General features: G+C 48.9%; 1 protein-coding gene across 2 annotated transcripts in view; it reads left to right on the top strand.

Annotated features, from left to right (window-relative positions):
- The window catches only part of LOC120996035 (retinol dehydrogenase 7-like), a 124,771-nt gene that overhangs the window by 82,127 nt on the left and 21,115 nt on the right, over positions 1-21,529 (top strand). The window lies entirely within an intron of this gene.

The raw sequence follows: 21,529 nt of genomic DNA, 5'->3' as shown, positions 1-21,529 counted from the left end.
AGCGGCCGGCAGCGTAATGTCACTCGCGTCACGTGCCTGCTTCATTCATAAAGTGGGAGGAGCGTGCGCAGGACATGAGTAAGTGACGTTACAGCTGCCTGCAACGGGAGCTTAATAGTAAGTAGTACACGGGATAGCGCTACTTTAACTAAAGTTAAGGATTACAGTTTACATATGAATAATGCTGTGAGCGGCGGGGCCCAGTGCAGAAGTATAGTGACTGCACGGGGCCCCGCCACGATTCCAGCAGTTGCCGCCCTCCTGCCCCTCCTCCCTCCCCCTGATGCATCGCCGTGCTGTGCAGCACCTCAGCTGGCAATGTAAAAAATGGCAGCGTTCGCCCCATAAGACGCACTGCCATTCCCCCCGCCCCCCACACTTTTGGGGGGGAAAGAAGTGTGTCTTAAAAATATGGTATTTAGAATTCTGTGTAATAAATAAATATATTTTTCCCCAGTCGTCTCCATGACAGCACAAACTGAGATTGCCTTCCTCTGATAGGACAGGAAAAAAGCACACAGGTTAAAATCCCCACCCCCACCCCTCCTCATCGCCAGTGTTTTTTCTGTCCTGTCAAGGAAGGAATGCCAGAGAGGTGCTGGGAGCTCTTCTGGGTTCCCTAGTCCTTCTTTTTTTTTTTTTTTACCTTTTTTTTTCTTCGCACCCTGCTACGGCCGGTTCCGGGGTCCGGCTCTTCCCTCCTCCAGGTGCGGTCTATGCCCGGGTCACCCTCATTCATGGTGATCCCGGCAAAGTTCCCTCTGCGGCGGCCCAGGCGGGCTTGAAGCAGTGCGGTAGGGCGGCTGGAGCAACGCCATGAAGCGCTTCCCTCCAGTCGCCAGGTGATGACGTCAGACGCCGGGAGGCTTGGCCAGCGTCGTGACGTCACGGAGGCCGCGGCCGGCGCCAATTTCAAAAAGGGATGCCGATTCGGACCACTCTGAGGCTTCCACGGTTCACCTTACCTGCTTACAGCAACGCAAGTGGACGGGAGCTGAGAAGATCAGCGCCCCTACCACCACTGGCTCAGGTCCTGAGCCCCCTACCACTCTGGGCGGTGTGAGTAGCCTGCTGGCACCTTTTTCATATTGCATATTTTCCCTGCAGTGGTTGACACTTTCCTCCCTTGTGTGTTGCAGGGAGAAAGAGTCTACCTCCTCTGTTAAATCCAGACCCAGGAAGTGCGGCGTCTGTTCTAAGCGCCTTCCTCAGGGTCCAAGTTACTGTGTAAAGACTGCACCTCAGTCCCACCTGCACTGCATCCCTCTCCCTCTTCATCAAAACAATGACATCATCCCGGTCGGAGGAAGGCTCAGCTCCTTTTTACGGGTTTGGGAACAAACCATCATGAATCCATATATATTAGGCATCGTAGAACATGGCTACACTATAGAACTGGATTCCCTTCCTCCGCAGAGGTTCGTCCTGACCAAGCTCACCAGGGGCCTCGAGTCTCCCTTATCCGAGGGCGTAAGAAACTTATTACGCCTGGGGGCAGTAGAAAGGGTCCCTGCCGGAGAATTGGGGAGGGGTCACTATTCCCCCTTATTCCTGGTCCGGAAATCGAATGGCAATTTTCGGATCATCATAAATTTAAAACCCCTGAACCAACACATCACCTACCACAAGTTCAGGCTGGAGACCGTCAAGTCAGCGGTGAAGCTCATCAAAAGGGGGTCTGTGATGGCTACAATAGATCTCTCCGATGCATACTTCCATATCCCAATACAGGTCCATTCCAGAAGATATCTGAGGTTTGTGGTGGAGCAAGGTGGGACAGTCCTCCACTATCAGTTCAGGTGCCTCCCGTTCAGCATATCATCGGCACCCCACATGTTCACCAAGGTTGTGGCGGAGGTCGTAGCCTCCCTAAGCAAGGAGGGGATAATAATTGTCCCTTACCTAGACGACCTGCTAATAGTAGCGGAAACCTCAGATCTCCTTCACAGACACATCCAAGTGGTTCTCTTGCGCCTCCAGAACTTGGGCTGGTTGGTCAACCGGGAGAAGACCAAAATGTTCCCAGACCATCGGAAGGTATTCCTGGGTATTCTCTTGGCTTCAGTTCTTCAAAAATCCTTTCTCCCTCCGCTAAAGGTACAGAAGCTGGGGTCAAGGGTCCTCCACTTCACAAAGCAGTCCCATTGCTCAATAAGGCAGGGCATGTAAATGCATCCTCCTGCATCCCTGCGGTGGCCTGAGCCCAATTCCATATGAGACCCTTACAGAAGCTGGTTCTAAAACAATGGAACAGGTATCGATCTTCCCTGGACCAAGGGTTGTCAGTGTCCCGGGAGGTGAAGGCTTCACTGGGCTGGTGGCTCAAGACCAAGAACCTGGAAACGGGAGTCCCATGGAGGCAGGAGGATGTGCTTTCCCTAACAACGGACGCTAGCTCTTGGGGCTGGGGGGCCCCTCACGGCCTCAGACTTTTCAGGGGATTTTGTCCAAGGACCAGAGAAGGATGTCCCCAAACCGCACGGAGTTCTCTGTAGTTGAAGGCCTCAGGTCCATCCAAATACAGGCCAAAAATCGCCACATCCTGGTCCATTCGGACAATTCTACAGCGGTGGCGTTTATCCAGCACCAGGGAGGAACAAGACACGGTCACCTCCAGAGGCTTTCAGACCGAATCTTCTTTTGGGCAGAAAATAATCTACAATCCCTTGCGGCAGTACATCTGAAGGGATCCCTGAATCTCCAGGCGGATTACCTCAGTCGGCAAAGTCTGGATCCAGGCGAATGGTCTTTGTCTCAAACCGCCTTCCAACAAATTCGGGATCGTTGGGGGAATCCCATCCTAGACCTGTTCGCATCAGAAAAGAAGTTCATTTCTTCTCCCTCAATCGAAGAGACCCCTGTGTCGCAATAGACGCCTTTCCCCCGAGCTGGACGACTGGCCTAGTCTACGCCTTTCCCCCGATACCAGTAACCCCAAGAGTGCTCCAAAAGTTTCAGTCCTGAAGGTGCAGACTGATTCTGGTGGTCCCATTCTGGCCCAGGAGAAGCTGGTTTGGGCTCCTCAGCCCAGAAGATCCCATCCGTTTCCTGCCGGAGGAGGGTCTTCTAACCCAGGGTCCCATACCGCACCCCAATACCAACCTCCTCAAGCTGTCTGCCTGGATTCTGAGCAATCCTTCTTGCTAGGGCTCTCTGAAAGAGTAGTTAAGACCCTCTTACTCAGTAGGAAGTCCAACACCTCCAAAGCGTACCTCAAGATTTGGAGAAAGTTCGCCTCCTGGGGAGGAGTCGGGTTCAACCAGTCCACCCCTAACATCCCTTTTATCCTGGAATTCCTCCAGGATGGGTTGGATTTGGGTCTTGCTCCTAACACATTGCGAGTTCAGGTGTTGGCCTTGGGGGCCCTCTATAATACCAGCTTTTTATGAGGTCCCCTGGGTAGCAAGATTCCTGAAAGCGGCAGATAGACTAAATCCCAGAGTCAGGAATATGGTCACTCCGTGGAACCTCAACACCGTCCTTTTTAGGGCTGTCGGATGTTCCATTTGAGCCTCTTCTCTCCCTAAGTGGCTCACTCTGAAAACCATCTTCCTAGTGGCCATATCCTCCGCACGAAGGGTTTGCGAGCTCCAGGCTCTGTCCATACAGGAACCCTTCCTCAAGGTGCTAGACGACAAGCTCGTTTTCAAATTAGACCCCTGTTTTCTCCCCAAAGTGGTCTCCTCCTCCTTTCATAGGTCGCAAGATATAGTTATCCCGTCTTTCTTTCCTAACCCTAAAGACGAGCAGGAATCTAGATACCACAATTTAGGCGTTCAGTTCTTTATTATTTACACGCCACAGAGGAGTGGCGTATCGACAAATTTATTTATCCAGTTTGCAGGTCCAAATAGGGGTAAGAAGGCAGCGAAGAGCTCTATATCCCGCTGGATTAGATGCACCATCTCCGAGGCCTATAAAGCCTAGATCGGTCTCCACTTCTTGGGCTGAGAGAGCCTCTGCTTCGTTAGAACAGATCTGCAGGGCAGCTACCTGGAAGAGAGCCCACACCTTCACCAAGCATTATAGGGTGGATGTGTTTGCTGACGAGGACTTGGCCTTTGGACGTAAGGTCCTAGGTGCTGTAGTCCCCCCCCCCCCCCCCCCCCCAAGTTACTTTGTTAGTTCTCAGTTCGTGCTGTCATGGAGACGACTGGGGAAATGAGTATTACACTCACTGGTAATCTGGTTTTCTGGAAGTCTCCATGACAGCACATCTTTGTCCCGCCCATGTTTTTTCTTTGTCAATAGACTATTTTGACTAGTTTGATGTTCTACCCCTTGTCCTAGTCCTGTTTAAAATACACTGGCGATGAGGGGTGGGGGTGGGGTTTTTAACCTCTGTGTGCTTTTTATTTTTATTTTTCCTGCCCTATCAGAGGAAGGCAATCTCAGTTTGTGCTGTCATATAACACAAATATCACAGCAGCACAGTCAGACGTAGTAAACTGGGTGCAATTCCCCACAGAGGCCGGCCCCTCCTCCACGATATATACACTGCTCAAAAAAATAAAGGGAACACAAAAATAACACATCCTAGATCTGAATTAATTAAATATTCTTCTGAAATACTTTGTTCTTTACATTGTTGAATGTGCTGACAACAAAATCACACAAAAATAAAAAAAATGGAAATCAAATTTTTCAACCCATGGAGGTCTGGATTTGGAGTCACACTCAAAATTAAAGTGGAAAAACACACTACAGGCTGATCCAACTTTGATGTAATGTCCTTTAAAACAAGTCAAAATGAGTCTCAGTAGTGTGTGTGTGGCCTCCACGTGCCTGTATGACCTCCCTACAACGCCTGTGCATGCTCCTGATGAGGTGGCGGACGGTCTCCTGAGGGATCTCTTCCCAGACCTGGACTAAAGCATCTGCCAACTCCTGGACAGTCTGTGGTGCAACGTGACGTTGGTGGATAGAGCGAGACATGATGTACCAGATGTGCTCAATTGGATTCAGGTCTGGGGAACGGGCGGGCCAGTCCATAGCATCAATGCCTTCGTCTTGCAGGAACTGCTGACACACTCCAGCCACATGAGGTCTAGCATTGTCTTGCATTAGGAGGAACCCAGGGCCAACCGCACCAGCATATGGTCTCACAAGGGGTCTGAGGATCTCATTTCGGTACCTAATGGCAGTCAGGCTACCTCTGGCGAGCACATGGAGGGCTGTGCGGCCCTCCAAAGAAATGCCACCCCACACCATGACTGACCCAATGCCAAACCGGTCATGCTGGAGGATGTTGCAGGCAGCAGAACGTTCTCCATGGCGTCTCAAGACTCTGTCACGTTTGTCACATGTGCTCAGTGTGAACCTGCTTTCATCTGTGAAGAGCACAGGGCGCCAGTGGCGAATTTGCCAATATTGGTGTTCTCTGGAAAATGTCAAACGTCCTGCACTGTGTTGGGCTGTAAGCACAACCCCCACCTGTGGACGTCGGGCCCTCATATCACCCTCATGGAGTCTGTTTCTGACCGTTTGAGCAGACACATGCACATTTGTGGCCTGCTGGAGGTCATTTTGCAGGGCTCTGGCAGTGCTCCTCCTCCTGTTCCTCCTTGCACAAAGGCGGAGGTAGCGGTCCTGCTGCTGGGTTGTTGCCCTCCTACGGCCTCCTCCACATCTCCTGATGTACTGGCCTGTCTCCTGGTAGCGCCTCCATGCTCTGGACACTACGCTGACAGACACAGCAAACCTTCTTGCCACAGCTCGCATTGATGTGCCATCCTGGATAAGCTGCACTACCTGAGCCACTTGTGTGGGTTGTAGACTCCGTCTCATGCTACCACTAGAGTGAAAGCACCGCCAGCATTCAAAAGTGACCAAAACATCAGCCAGGAAGCATAGGAACTGAGAAGTGGTCAGGTCACCACCTGCAGAACCACTCCTTTATTGGGGGTGTCTTGCTAATTGCCTATAATTTCCACCTGTTGTCTATCCCATTTGCACAACAGCATGTGAAATTGTCACTCAGTGTTGCTTGCTAAGTGGACAGTTTGATTTCACAGAAGTGTGATTGACTTGGAGTTACATTGTGTTGTTTAAGTGTTCCCTTTATTTTTTTGAGCAGTGCACTTCACAAATGACGAGGCAGCACTTCCAGCTTTAGGCGATAGGGTGAAGACCCCAAAACTCTAATCCCAGCAACGTTTCGGCCTGCTCAATGAGGCCTTTATCAAGCTTGATAAAGGCCTCATTGAGCAGGCCGAAACGTTGCTGGGATTAAAGTTTTGGGGTCTTCACCCTAAAGCTGGAAGTGCTGCCTCGTCATTTGTGAAGTGTGTATATATAATTTTTTTTTTACCTCCCATGTGAAGTTGAGGTGCCGTTTAGGGTGCTTGTGGCTGGGCCCCTGGTTCATGATGCCAGAACCGTTGGATGCAAATGTTGAGAGTAGTAGTTGTAAAAATGGGAAGTCAGTAATTGTAAACCAGTTGAATATTTACTGAAGATCAATAGTCTCTGGACAGTTGGTACAGTTCATCAATGGAAAGCGTTTTATATTGCATAAGTAATAAGTTCACTGGTAATCCTATTTTTCCTAACACCCCCACAGCGGCACGACAGGAGGATGCCCCGCCTCCCCAGGGACAGGAAACAACGTGGAGATCTTTAAATACTCCCCTCCCCTTACCTGCTCCAGTTGTTTCCTGTCCCTCTGGGAGCAAGACGTGGAGTTTTCTTTCGCTGGTGGGATTTCTTCACCCATCAGCAGGATCGCCGGCAGATCGTTAGGGGAGCAGGATCGCGGAACTGCGGTGCGGTTCTCCCTGTCTCCCAGGCACAAGTCCTCCGGTGGAGGCAGCCCCGGGCAGCGCTTCCTCGCTGGTATCGCGAGAAGGAAGCACAGGATCGCGGGTCACGTGAGCGGAGCTCACAGGCGCCGGAGTCTGACGTCACTTCCCTGCTCAATTTCAAAAAAGCGGCGGGAATCGGCGGCGTCTGGAACAGCATGTTGGCATCAGGAGAGGACGCGATGCGCAGACCCTCGGATCCTTCCAAGACCGGTAGCCCGGTAAGCTACCCTCCTCTGGAGGTGAATGATAGATGTCTATATTGCTGTGATTCACTGTGGGTTTAGGTTTCTGACCTCTGCACTGGATAAGGGACTGTTCCTCTCCCTTTCTACAGACTAGACAGCCCCCCCCTTATTTTATTAAACAAGTTTTTTGACTTATATCTAATATAGGTCAGGGAAGTTCAGAAGTCAGAGGCCCAGCGTGTCAAAAAATGTTCAATCTGTAAAAAGGCCTTACCGTCAGGATATAAAAAAGCCCTTTGTGCCAAGTGTTTGGAAAAGATTGTGGCAGAAGAGTCCCCTTCCTTATTGGATAATATTAGGAATATTATTAAGGATGAAGTAACCAGCGCTGTGGATCAAAGGCTAGCCGCTACGTCCCAGAAGCCTTCTACTTCTATGACGGAGATACCCGCGACTTTAGAGTCGGAATACCAGGAAGAGGACTTTGATGAAGGGGAGCTCTCAGAGTCTGAACCCCTTTCCTCTGAAGATGAGTCCGGGAAACCTCTTTGTTCCATTGAGGAGACCGAAGTATTATTGAAGACCATTAGGGCAACTCTAAACCTAGAGGAGTCTAAACAGTCCAAAACTATTCAGGATTTAATGTTTAAGGGCTTAGGAGAAAAAAGGAAGAGGTTGTTCCCCCCCCCACTCTAATATTATAAAGTTAATTAACAAGGAGTGGACCGATGTGGAAAAAAGACCTAGCGTATCTAGGGTCCTAAAAAGAAAATATCCCTTTGCTGAGGAAGATACGTCCTCTTGGGACAAATGTCCTAAGGTGGATGCCCCCGTAGCAAAGATTACAAAAAAGTCAGCCTTACCCTTTGAGGATTTAGGTCTCCTAAAGGACCCAATGGATAAGAGAAGTGAGGCTCTACTAAAAAAATCTTGGGAGGCTTCCATGTCTATCCTTAGACCTAGCGTAGCCGCAACATATACAGCCAGATCCATGTCTATCTGGTTAAGTCAGCTGGAGGAGCACCTGGTATCAGGAACCCCTAGAGAGGATATTTTAGCTTCTCTTCCAGTTCTTACAGGCAGCAAATTTTTGGGCCGATGCTTCGGTCGACTCTATTAAGTTAGCAGCCAGGTCTGCGGCCCTCTCAAACTCTACCAGAAGGGCGGTGTGGCTTAGGTCCTGGTCAGGTGATGCGGCATCCAAAAACAAACTCTGCAGCATCCCCTGCGAAGGTGATGGGGTGTTCGGATCAGTTCTGGACGACATCCTTGAAAAAGCCACAGACAGAAAGAAAGGGTTTCCCTCAGAACAAAAGAATTTTCGTCAGACTGTTTTTTCCCACATCTAGGGGCAGGCAAGATCAAAAGAGAGGATTTTTTTCCCCCCGGTGGCGCTCGGGAAGAGGAAGAGGTCGAGGTTTTTTATTCAACCCCTCTGACTCCTCCCAAAGGTCATCAAAGCAATGACGCCAGATGCAGGGTAGGAGGAAGGCTGAAGTACTTCCTTCCAGCCTGGGAGAATATCTCCAATTCCCCCTGGGTTTTGGACGTAGTCTCATCAGGCCTAAAGCTGGAGTTTTCCACCCTTCCCCAGGAGGTGTTCCACATCACCAAAAATGCCGATCCAGTCCAAAAATGCCGATCCAGTCCAAGCTCTAATACTAGATCAGGTAAAAATCCTGTTACAAAAAGAAGCTATAGTGTCAGTTCCCCTAGCAGAACAGGGAACAGGTTATTATTCCCCCTTATTTTTAGTCAAAAAACCGAACGGCTCATACAGTGCCATTATAAAGTTAAAGGGACTGAACCAACATCTACTCTACAAACGGTTCAAGATGGAGAGCATAAAATCCACCATAAGTCTGTTACAGAGAAACACCTTTATGGCAACCCTGGACCTTACCGACGCGTATTACCACGTTCCAATCTGCAGAGAGCATCAGAAGTTCCTAAGATTTTCAGTACAACAGGGTTCGGTGGTACTCCACTATCAATTCCAGGTCCTTCCTTTCGGCATTACGTCAGCACCAAGAGTCTTCTCCAAAGTGATGGCAGAGGTGATAGCGGATCTTCATCTAAGGGGCATATTAGTTGTGCTGTACTTAGGCGACTTCCTTATAGCAGCTGCATCGGAAAGTCTCCTATTAGAACAAATAGAGATAGTGGAGCAAAGCTTCTCTAGAACGGAGAGTAAGAGTCCCTCAATACGTAAAGGACTCTGTAAATTGGTGGTTGATCAACCAAAACCTAAACACAGGTGTCCCGTGGCAGCAAACGGACGTAGTCACCATCACTACAGACGCCAGCAAGAACGGTTGGGGGGCCTTTTCAGACAGGTCCGTAATACAAGGGGGCTGGCAGGAAAATCAGATCCTAGCCTCTTCCAACCTAAAGGAGTTAAGGGCAGTATGGGAGGCCTTGAAGGCCCTTCACTCAGAAGTCCACGGGAAAGAAGTGAGAATACTCAGACAACACCACAGCGGTGGCCTATCTGAACAGACAGGGGGGCACGAGAAGCCCATCCTTGGCAAGGGTCTCAAGAGATTTTCCAGTGGGCAGAAAGGAACATATTATCAATATCGGCAGTTCACATAAGGGGAGAAGACAATACAGTGGCGGATTTTCTCAGCAGAGATGTCTTGAAAGAAGGGGAATGGTCCTTAAACCCAAGGATATTCCATCAGATAGCACAAACATGGTTCCTTCCAGAAATGGATCTGTTCGCCATGCGTCAAAACAGACAAGTAGAGAAGTTCGGCTCTCTGGCTTATTCAGATCACCCTCTTATAGTGGACTCTCTCTCCCATCCGTGGCCAAGAGTAAACTTGTACGCCTTCCCTCCCTTTGCGTTAATCCCCAAGGTGCTGCAAAAGGTACTACAGGAGAACCACAATCTGATCCTGATTTGCTCCTTACTGGCCCAAGAGGTCATGGTTCCCTCTCCTAGTGAGAATGTCAGCAGGAGACGTGTGGCATCTACCAAACATCCCGGATCTCCTTCACCAGGGCCCAGTATGGCATCCCAAGACAACACAACTTCAGTTGACAGCTTGGAGACTGAGCGGGAAATATTAAAGGGAAAGGGCCTCTCGGACGCGGTAATTTCCACAATTCTTTTTAGCCGCAAGAAGGTGACTTCTATGATCTATGACAGGATCTGGCAGTCTTTCAGAAGATTTACAGGGGGGGATACCAGAGGTCCCCTTATTGTCACTAAGGTCCTAGAGTTCCTCCAGTCAGGTCTTCAGAAGGGGCTAAGAGTAAGCCCTATAAAAGTCCATATATCAGCCTTGAGTGCCTTACTTGATATAAAATTAGCAGACTTAGACCTTGTTAGGAGATTCGTGAAAGGAGCTCGGAGAAAGCAGCCAATAGTGAGGTCCACTGTCCCTCCTTGGGACTTAAATCTAGTCTTAGCAGCCTTATCAGACAGCCCTTTTGAACCCCTATCTGAGATATCTCTAAAGATGCTTACCTTTAAACGGTTTTCTTAATAGCCATCACCTCGGCTAGGAGGGTGGGGGAGATACATGCTTTCTCGTGCAGGCCCCCGTACTTGTCCATCAAGGATGATAGGATAGTACTGAGACATTCTCCCTCTTTTTTACCCAAGGTGGTCTCTAAGTTCCATTGTCTTCAGGAAGTGTCCCTCCCTTCCTTTGGATCCCCATCAGGCAGTCAGGAGCAGAGACGCTTCCATAACCTGGATGTAAGAGCTGTTCTTACTTACTTAAAGGCTACAGAAGACCTCAGGAAGACTGACAGACTGTTTGTTCAGTTTGCAGGCCCAAATAGGGGTAACGCGGCAAGCAAAGCATCCGTTAGTCGATGGATTAGATCGACAATCCTGACTTGTTATGACTTAAGGGAGGTTCCTCCCCCTGCAGGCTTAAAGGCCCATTCAACCCGATCTGTAGCAACTTCTTGGGCTGAAATCAGCGGAGGTTCCGTTGGAACAGATTTGCCAGGCAGCCACCTGGTCGTCACCTTCTACTTTCTTTAGACATTATCAGTTAGATGTGTTGAACAGGGAATTATCATTTGCTCGCAGAGTGTTATCTGCGGTTGTCCCCCCCTGATATGGGATTCCTATGTTATTCCTCCTGTCGTGCCGCTGTGGGGGTGTTAGGAAAGATTGCAATTACTTACCGGTAATTGGTTTTTCCTCTAGCCCCCACAGCGGCACAGGGAATTTCCCTCCCTATGATTATTCTAACTTTTACAAAAAAAAAAAGATGAAAGAAGGAAAAAGTTGTTTTGTCTTTCTTGGAGAGTATCCTTGTTTGTTTTGCAATAACACATAAAGATTAATTTTGTTGCATCCATTCCAGAGTTTCTCGGTTATTTACTGGAGCAGGTAAGGGGAGGGGAGTATTTAAAGATCTCCACGTTGTTTCCTGTCCCTGGGGAGGCGGGGTATCCTCCTGTCGTGCCGCTGTGGGGTCTAGAGGAAAAACCAATTACCGGTAAGCAATTGCAATCTATCTGGTAGTGGCAAATGTCTGAGGAATGGTCCTTTTTTGGAGTAGACTCTTGGCAGGAAAGGATTCTGGTAGAAATCCTATGTTTACTTCACAGCACACTGGCACTAAAGATGCTAATATTTATTTATCTAGGAGATTTCCTTTCAAGGTGTCCCCCTCACGGCAGGCAAAACACATCTGCTTCATTATTTGGCAGGAATCTCATCTAGAAACTGATTTAATGTTTTCTCCCTACCACCCGGAAGGTTGAATTAGTGATGAAGACAATTTGGCCTAAATTGTCTGTCTGGTTGTGTTCAGGCACTCTGAAAGCTACTCCTGGTCACTAGTCTCCTTGCATCTCTGTGTAGACTCAGACTCACTGTCTGGTGCTGGTCTCCTGCAATGATCTTCTCCAGGCTTGATAAGGCCCCAGAGGGAAATACAGCAGTTAGATGGTGGCTTAGGTCTGTCTGTGTGTCTCTCGCTCTCTCGGACTTGCTGCTTCATCCTCCTCTAACTTCAACAACCTCTATTATCTCTACACTACTCTCAGCTAGACCCCCCCCCCCCCCTGTTATATATACACCTAGGGGTGAATGGATGTAATTACATTGCCAGACAGAAAATAGGAAATTCTATACATTGAGGTTCAATATACACATTAAGATGTTTGAAGTGTCCCCTTTTCACACATGTGTGCGCCCTGCATTTTGCGGAATAGAATGTCCGGGCCATAATGGAACCGCCCTTTCCTTGTTGGCAATGCCAACAAGAATAGAACATGTTCTATATTTTTATGGATGCTACAGTACAGACCTATGGATGCAGATGGCACACGTTGTGCTGTCCTCCTCTTTTGCGACCCCCCCCCCCCCATTGTAGTGAATGGGTCTGAATCCGACCTGCCCCCCCAAAAAATAGATTGGATGCAGATAAAAAACATGGTTGTGTGCATGAGCCCCTACAGTGTTGAAATAATTTTTATTGTGGTTATTGCAGTAAATAAAAAAAACCTGCTTCTGCATAGACACTGATGGACATGATGTTAAGGTGCTTCTGCAGATAGTAATATTGCATATGTTCTACTCCTCAATACACTACTATTCACCTGTTAGATACTTGGGCAGTTAATGGAAATGATACTTCTGAGGTTCACATGATGGCTCATATGACGGATACAACAAACAATTCAATGACCTCTCTTATCCCAGATAATAAAACGTAACTTTTATTAAGTCTACTAAGATTCCTGAGTGAAATAAATGTGAGCACAACTAAGTTAAAACTTTCTGATGTCCTGTCAGTATTTCAGCAGTAATGACCTAACTAGCATGTGAACCTGAGGTGCACATCCCATTCATTCACACACTATATATTGCTGTATTTACAGACACATGTAGTATCGTACTATCTATTTCGCCATGGAAGATTCCACATGCAGACACTAAATGTGTTGAAGACTTGCTATAGCAATCTTACTGAAGGCTGACACTGACAAAGATCTCAGAACCTAAAACATGAGACTGTCCCCCAACATGTTTCACCAGCTAATCTAGCTTCATCAGGGGTCCATTACATGTGTCTGTGAATACAGCAATATAGTGTGTGAATGAATGGGATGTGCACCTCAGGTTCACATGCTAGTTAGGACATTACTGCTGAAATACTGACAGGACATCGGGAAGTTTTAACTTGGTAGTGCTCACATTTATTTCACTCAGGAATCTTAGTAGACTTAATAAAAGTTAAGTTTTATTATCTGGGATAAGAGGTCATTAGCCTTAACAGGCTTGAATTGTTTGTTTATAGTAAACCCTTCCCAGATAGGGTCTTGTTATTGTTTAGTTGAATCATATGACGGATGCCATGTTAGTCCTATCCAGCTCTCCTATGGATACATTTTAGAAGTCTAAAATGAGCTGTGCTTTTTTTTTTTTTTTTTTTCTTTAAGGAAATGCTACTACTTTGACTATAATAAAGATCTTTGCGCAAAATTTTTATTATATTAGAACATTTTTGAACATTCTATTCTCTAAATAAATGAAATCATTTAAAACCAAAATATTGCTTTAACTTGTCTTTGTGCCCCCACTCTCCTCTGTATGAGTTGACTACCTCTCCACTCATTTTTATGGGATTGCAGAAAAGTAGAGCGTGCCGCAAACTGCAGAGGATGGGAGTGGTATTGGCTTTGGCTGTAACAGTTAATGACTTCCTGGGATGGAGGATCTTCTGGGCTCACTGTATCCCTCAACTTCCTTTAACAAATAAAAACTTGACCACGTGACTTGGTGTAAAAAGGCCGTAGCTTAAGTTTATTAATCATAATAAAATTGACCATGTATTGAACATATACCTATTAACATTGTAAACTAGTCCAATATTAATCAAAACATTAACTTTTCAAAAACGTGAAGGGATCCTAGAAGGCAATCCATGTTCACCCCTCGCAAACCTCCTCTTACGATCCAGGTCTAATCCAACTTTACCCTCGGACGCACTCTCCGAACCAAGGGCACCAACTCCTGGAAATTAAACCCCTGCCAGGCTATTAGCCCAAACAGGATCCCCCAGCTTTCCATTCACCACAACATCCTAGATGCACGCCGCAAGAGATGGAGCCATGCACCTATCCAAGTTTTGCCTCCCAGGATCCTTTTACCTGCAACCAGACAAACATAGGGGTCACCTCACCTATGTTTGTCCCTCCAAACCTTGAAAGACATTTCCAAACCCTCTTGTAAGTCCAAGGTCCACATGTCAATCCCAATCTCCTTCAAATGAACCCCGTCCTGCCGTAAAAACATAGGGGATGCCCCTTCCAATTCTTTGACACACCACAAAATGGCCCACTTCCTTAACTTTTGCCCATGCCCTATTCAACCGACCTTGCCATCCTCCATGCTCTGACCAAACCACTAACCAAAACCCGTAAAATCTGCTAACAACCTCAACAAATCCAACTTGATGTCCCTTATAACATCCCTGGAACGACGGACTGCCAAATGGTTTTCACCTGCGTGTAAAATCACTATATCCAGGGGACGAGCCAATGACGCGTAAACAAAATTTCGGGAGCACTCGACCCCACAACAAACCACTTAAACCAATCCAGCGCACCTGCAAATCTCCTACGTCAAAACCCAACTGCCTACCGTTCCTGCACACATCCGCTCTCTGGGCCCCCCAGTACATGTAGGAGTGACCAAAAATCCAGGCTAAACATGGCACAGGCCCTTAAAGAAATTAAACAAAGCAAGTCAGCAACACATGACCTTAACCAATACCTTGAGCTCCCACCAATAACACCAACTACTATCCGCCTCTATCCAACTTTTCCCTATAAAAACAACAAAAGCGGGCGACTGTATGAACGAAAGCTTGAAGACTCCCATCTGCCTATCCACCAAATCACATCCTCTCCCAGACCCCACCTGGATGCTTCCGTGGCCACCCCGATCATGAATGAATGAGACGCAAACTCATTCGCCGCCAATCCTTCGGCTGCCAAGTATTTCCAAAATATTGCAACAAACTGAAAGCAAGACTAGGCTGCCCCATTCTGATGTATCAACAACGGCCCAGAGATATCCGGCCACACCGCCAAAAAAATCACATCGAACAGGACAAACAAACCCCCCCCCCCCCCCCCCCCCCCATGGAACGCAACACAAAGTGCATCCCCCTTACCCTCCGGGTCTGTTTTCGATTGCCGCAAAAAACACCGTAACCCATTTGCACACCGCTAAACGTCTCCTCCAAGCTGCAAACCACCTAACCCAAATTTACTCTGCGCAACTAATTCTGACACTCTAAACACGCCAATGAAAAAGCCTCCTGAAACCAGCACACTTCATAACCTGACACACAGATCACTCCCACCTGACTCCATAAACATTGCAATAATTTGTAAGATACCGGACGACGCTTGTCCCTTGTAAGTGTGCTCCGCCGGTAACCCTTTAACGCTTGTCGCACCAGGAAGCATTTCAACACATCCAACAAACCCTGCATGCGTAACTAAAGTGCAACAGCCGACACCCTCTTAGCCACTACCGAAAAAGGCAAACCCACCCAATAAATCAGTAACATCCGGAAGTCATCTGCAGCACTGCAACCCCCAACCTACTCTATCAATCTCCAGAGCCATTGAGGACAAGGATGCCCCTGCTCGACCACCTCCGGCACCAGTCGGTGAAGACTATCCCACTGAAAACAAGAGCATCAGCTACTGAATTCTCCACACCCGGCAAATGGACAGCCACAAAGAACGCATTAAAAAACAAACCTTGCAAAACCAAATGCCACAGCAAGCGAGTCACTGGCAGTGAACTGGCAGATTGTGAGTTAATAGCTTGAACTACACCCATGTTGTCACAACCAAATCGCACTCACTTATTCCGAAGAAAATTCCCCCCCCCCTCATAATTCCACCTCCAAAACAATAGGAAACTATTCCAGTAATGTCAGATTAGAAAGGAAGTCCGCCCGCCGCCGTTCATCGGGCCACGCCCCCGCACTCCATTCACCCTGACAAAACGCACCCTATCCGCAAGATCCAGATGCATCCGTGAAAAGTAGACATTAGAAATCTGCCCTTCCATCCACCCTGACCTCCCACTGTACTGAGACAAGAATTGCTCCCAAACTGCCAGATCCGCCCTCACCTCTGCAGACAATCTCTTATATTGGGAAGGAGCTGACACCCCTGCCATCGCCCTGGCCAAACGCCGACAAAATACCTGACCCATAGGCAGAATCCTACAAGCGAAGTTCAGCTTACCCAATACTGACTGGATCCTACGCAATTGTGCCTTCTTAACCCTCTGCAAACTAACAACCTCCGCCCACCAGGTCACACAATTTCTCTTCAGGCAAACTAAATTCCATCTTCACTGTATCAATAACAATGCCCAAGAATTTCACTGAAGTTGCCGGGCCCTCTGTCTTCTCCTGCGCCAACGGGACCCCAAACATCGCTGCCACCCGTTCCATTGTGTGTAGCAAAATTGAACAGGTACGATCGCCAGTCGGCCCCAGGAACAAAAAATCCTCTAAGTAGTGAAGCACAGATTCCCTACCTGACCACCCATTCAGAAAATAACTAAATGTTTCAAAAACCGAAAAGGAAATTGCGCAACCCATAGGCAAACAACAATCAACATAAACTTGCCCTCCCCCATTTAAAACTAATAGATTAAAACAATCCGGATATATAGGGCACAAACGAAAAGCCACTTCTATATCCGTTTTAGCTAACACGCCCTGCCCCAAATGCCGATCCCAAGCCACCGCTGTGTCAAGATGTGTAGGACATGGAACAGAGCTCTTAATCTGTCCCGTCATTCACCGAACTCCCTGGCGGATAAGACAGATGGTGAATGAGCCGAAACTTATTTGGCTCCTTCTTAGGTACCAACCCCAACGGCGATAAGCGCAACCCCAGCAGGAATGTCCAAAAAAGGTCCCGTGACTCTGCCTGCCCGAACTTCCTTCTCAATCTTCTCTTGTACGACTTCTGGCCTAGCAAGCGCCAAAACTAAATTTCGAACACTACCCCTAGCCCCAACTGATGTGCAAGGTATCCTGAAACCATCAACAAATCCCTTCCGCAACAACTCGGCTGCCGCCCTCACAGGCTACCTATTTAGAAATGGAAGCATCTCTTCCACCCTCACTGGCGTCGCCCCTCTTCTGAGCAGCCTTCTGTCCCTTCCCTTTTCCCCTCTTGAAACACTGGCTAAAACTGTGATTCCCCCGCATCCAGAACATTTATGCTTAAAACGGCAGTCTGAAAGGAACTTACAGTGCCCTTTTGTTAAACAGCCAACAGCAACCTTTTCTTCCGCCAGAAGGTGACTCTGCTGTTGAAGTACCCCCTAACGACCAACGAAAGGGCTGCACACCACCCTTAGGGGCAGACATAAGCCTCATCCACAAACTAAAATCTTTGTGGTCCCACCTTTTTATATTGGGCCCGTATAGCTATGCGCTGACGGAACTGCTCGTCATACCTCAACCACGCCACTCCGCCATACTTTTTTTTTTATTTCAAGGCAACTTCACCAAAAAATTGTGACGTTTGCAAGCAATCCCATGGGTGTGGATACACCATATTGCTCTACATAGCTTCACCTACTGGGTGTGGACACAACAGATAGCTATAAAGCTTCACCTACTTTCCATACATCCTACTCAACGGCAACTTGTGTTTTGATAAAGGTCTTCTGACCGAAAAGTCCAATCTTTTTTTGGTTGCCTTGCAATAAAAGCTTGAACAGAAGTTTTCATTAGAGTGCTGTTGTTCTTTCTGCTATTATGTGCTGGCTGGGAAGCCAGCACAACAAGCACCACCACAACAACCGACGAGTGCCACGCTTTGTCTGTACTAAAAGGAAAGTGGGGTCATCCACGTCCTCACTGGGACTCTGAATCGGAGGCAAGCTCTGCGTATGCCTCCTCGGCCGAGAACATCCGGCGGGCCATAGGGGAGTGTGTGTCTGCGTGAAACTTTGTGTGTGTGGGGGCACGGGTGTTCACGAACTCACCCTAAACCTAACTAAAAAAAGGGCGAAAATAAAAATCACTGATCAACCGTCCAAAGTGCCGGCCACAGTCGGCGTACGCACAAAAAAAACTGCTTGTGCCCCAAAAAAAGTTGGGGGGGGGGGGGGGCAAGCTGCAGCACCCCTGGGGGTCTAGTGTCACACAGCTGTGCTGTGGACCCCAGACACCCGATTTTAGGGTGATGCAGCGGGGGAAAAAAAACTTTTTTTTTTTTTTTTCCCTCTCCCTAACTTTCCCTGAATATCCCTGCGTAACCTAATCTGACCCTAAGCTTTCCCTAAATACCTGGGTGGTGCTGGGGCGCTGGCTGGAGATCCATGCAGCTGGCGATCCACATGCAGCTCCTCGGGCTCCCGGACACAAAAAGGGGAAGAGAGGAGCGCTGCGATAATTTGAATGACCCGCCCGCCCAGCCGACTAATGAGAGCGATCCTGAGGTGATGTCCCCATCACCTCGCAGGATGGTAATTGGTGGTGTATTATCACACCACTGATTACATCCTATTCCGGGTTATTGGGTCCCCAGAGACCCGAATAACCCGGAAACGCAGCAAACCGCAGGTCTGAATTGACCTGCGGTTTGCTGCGATCGCCGACATAGGGGCGGGGGGGGGGGTCACAGGACCACCCGGCGCATTGAGCCAAGGTACCGGGTTCCGATCGCCGGGCGGCGGTGATCGGAACTATACATGACATAATGGTACGTCAAGTGTCCTTAAGTACCGGGACAACATGCCATACGTTATGTGTCCAGAACAGGTTAAGGAACCTCTGCACCACCAAATTCAGCACATGCGCCAGGCAAGGGATGTGCGTCAAACTGTCTAGTCCCAGAGCTGCTACAAGATTTCGCCCATTATCGCACACCACCAGGCCGGGCTTGAGGCTCACTGGCACCAACCACTCATCGGTCTGTTCTATGTCCGTCCACAGCTCCTGCACGGCGTGGGGTTTGTCCCCCAAACAGAAGTTTTAAAACTGCCTGCTGTTTACCCCTGGCTGTGCAGAAGTTGGTGGTGAAGGTGTTACGCCGACCGGATGAGGAAGCGGAGTAGGAGGAGGAGGCAAACTGAAGCACCCTGCAATCCTCGGTGGTGGAAGCACCAAACTGCTATCCGTTTCAGGCCCAGCCGCCACTGCATTTACCCAGTGTGCTGTTAGGGAGATATAACATCCCTGACCGTGCTTACTGGTCCACGTATCCGTAGTTGGGTGGACCTTGCCACTGATGGCGTTGCGCAGTGCACACCTGATTTTTGTCCCCACTTGGTTGTGCAGGGAAGGGATGGCACGCCTGGAAAAGTAGTGACGGCTGGGCACGACGTAATATGGGACAGCCATCGCCGTAAGGCTTTTAAAACTCTCCGTCTCCACCAGACGGAATGACAGCATTTCAAAGGCCAGTAATTTTGAAATGCTGGCATTCAGGGCCAGGGATTGCGGGTGGGTAGGAGAGTACTTCCTCTTCCGCTCCAGTGTTTGGGAGATGGAGAGCTGAACGCTTCCGTGGGACACTGTGGAGATGCTTGGTGACCCAGGTGGTGGTGTTGCTGGCAGATCCTCTGTTTGCGGGGTGGCAGGTGGCACTGTCATTCCAGAGGTGGATGAAGAGGCTGGAACTGCAGCAGAAGAGGGAGCAGAAGGAGCCAGAGACCTTTCTCCGTTATTGAGGTGTCCACTGCAGCTCGTGCTTTGCACTTAGATGCCTGGTCATGCAGGTTGTGTTCAGGTTGAGAACATTTATGCCTCGTTTCAGGCTCTGATTGCACAGCGTGCAAACCACTCGTCTTGTCGTCAGCACATTGTCTGAACTGCTACGCCTCTTCCCCCGCACTACACAGGTCACTCGTATGACTTTGATTCTATGTGGGGTCAAGGACCTCATCGTCCTCCATCTACACCCCTGCCCTCCTTGAAGTCGGTGGCGGAGATCCCGAGGGTGGTGTCCGAGAAGTTGAGGAAAGAGGTTGAGTTGGGGCGCATGGCAGGACCCTTTTGGGGAGTTGCCGATGCCGGAATTGAGGCAGTCTCCGCTGGGGGTGGTGCCCAAGAGGGAACATAACAAATTTTGTCTTATACACCACCTCTCTTTCCCAAAAGGGGGCTAGGTTAATGACGGGATTGCGCCGGAGTTGTGTTCGGTGGTTTACACATCATTCGATGAAGGGGGCGTTTGGTTAGGGAATATGGGCAGGGGGCTCTGTTGGCCAAGGTGGAGATTAAGGCGGCATTTCGGCTTTTGCTGATTCACCCTAAGTGTCAACATTTGCTGGGCTGTTTTTGGGAGGGTGGGTTTTTTTGTGGATGGGTGTCTACCCATGGGTTATTCGGTTTCGTGTGCTTATTTTGAGTCATTTAGCACACTTTTGGAATGTGTGGTGCAGGAATGGTCGGGCTGGGGGTCCATCATCCATTGTTTGGTTGATTTCTTGTTCATCGGGCCGCCAAACGCGAGCGGTTTGCTCGATTTATGTTACACTCCTTTTGAGGCAATGGCGCATCGTTTCGGGGTCCCCTTGGCGTCGGAAAAAACAGAGGGCCCTACTACAGTTTTGAGCTTTCTAGGCATAGTGATTGACACGGTGGCAATGGAGTGTAGGCTGCCAGATGACAAGGTGGCGGATTTACGGCAGGTTGTGGCGGCGGCCTGCAGGCGGAAGAAAATGGGGTTACAGGAGATTCGGTCATTGTTAAGGAAGCTCAACTTCGCGCGCCGTATCATGCCCATGGGGCGGATTTTTTGTAGACTATTGGCTAGGGCAACAGCGGGAGTCCAGTCCCCCTCATCATTTTGTGTGGCTCCATCATGAGCTGCGTGAAGATTTGGGGGTGTGGGCATCCATTTTGGAGGCGTATAATGGGCGTTCATTGTGGATGGTGGCGGCGGACCTTGACTTGTTTACTGACGCGGCGGGGGGTTGGTTTTGGGGCTTATCTGCAGGGTCGGTGGTGCGTGGGGGTGTGGCCGGCGCAATGGAGGGAGGAGGGTCTGGTGTTGCTAGAGCTCTTCACCGCCACCACAATGGGGGGTTATTTGGGGGGGGGGGGGGAGTTTTTCAGAATAAAAAAGTGCGCTTCCATTGCGACAATTTGGGAGTGGTGGAATCTATTAATCATCTTTCGGCCTCGTCGTGCGCCTACTGCAACACCTTGTTTTGGTTTGTTTGTCCTTGAATTCTTGGGTGGTTGCGGCCCATGTTCCTGGGGTGGATAACTCAATTGCTGATGCTTTGTCTCGTTTCCAGTGGGACCGGTTTCAGGTGCAGGCACCGGAAGCGGACGAGGAAGAAGTGAGCTTCCCTCAGGAATTGTGGAATCTGGGACTTGGGCGGCGTACAGGAATGCATGGGATCTGTGGGGCACTTGGAAGCAGAGTTTTCAGGGGTGTGGGCTGGAGGAAGGGGTGTTGTTGCTGCTGTTTGTGGGACATTGCAGAGAGGAGGGTTGGTCGGTATCCAGGATGAACAAGTTTATGGCGGGTGTTGTGTTTGGTTGCAAGAGTAGGAAC

The sequence above is a fragment of the Bufo bufo genome, chromosome 3, assembly GCF_905171765.1.
Source record: "Bufo bufo chromosome 3, aBufBuf1.1, whole genome shotgun sequence".
NCBI classification, from domain to species: Eukaryota; Metazoa; Chordata; class Amphibia; order Anura; family Bufonidae; genus Bufo; species Bufo bufo.
Note: the sequence above shows the minus strand (reverse complement) of the source record. Positions and strands in the feature narration are given on the sequence as shown.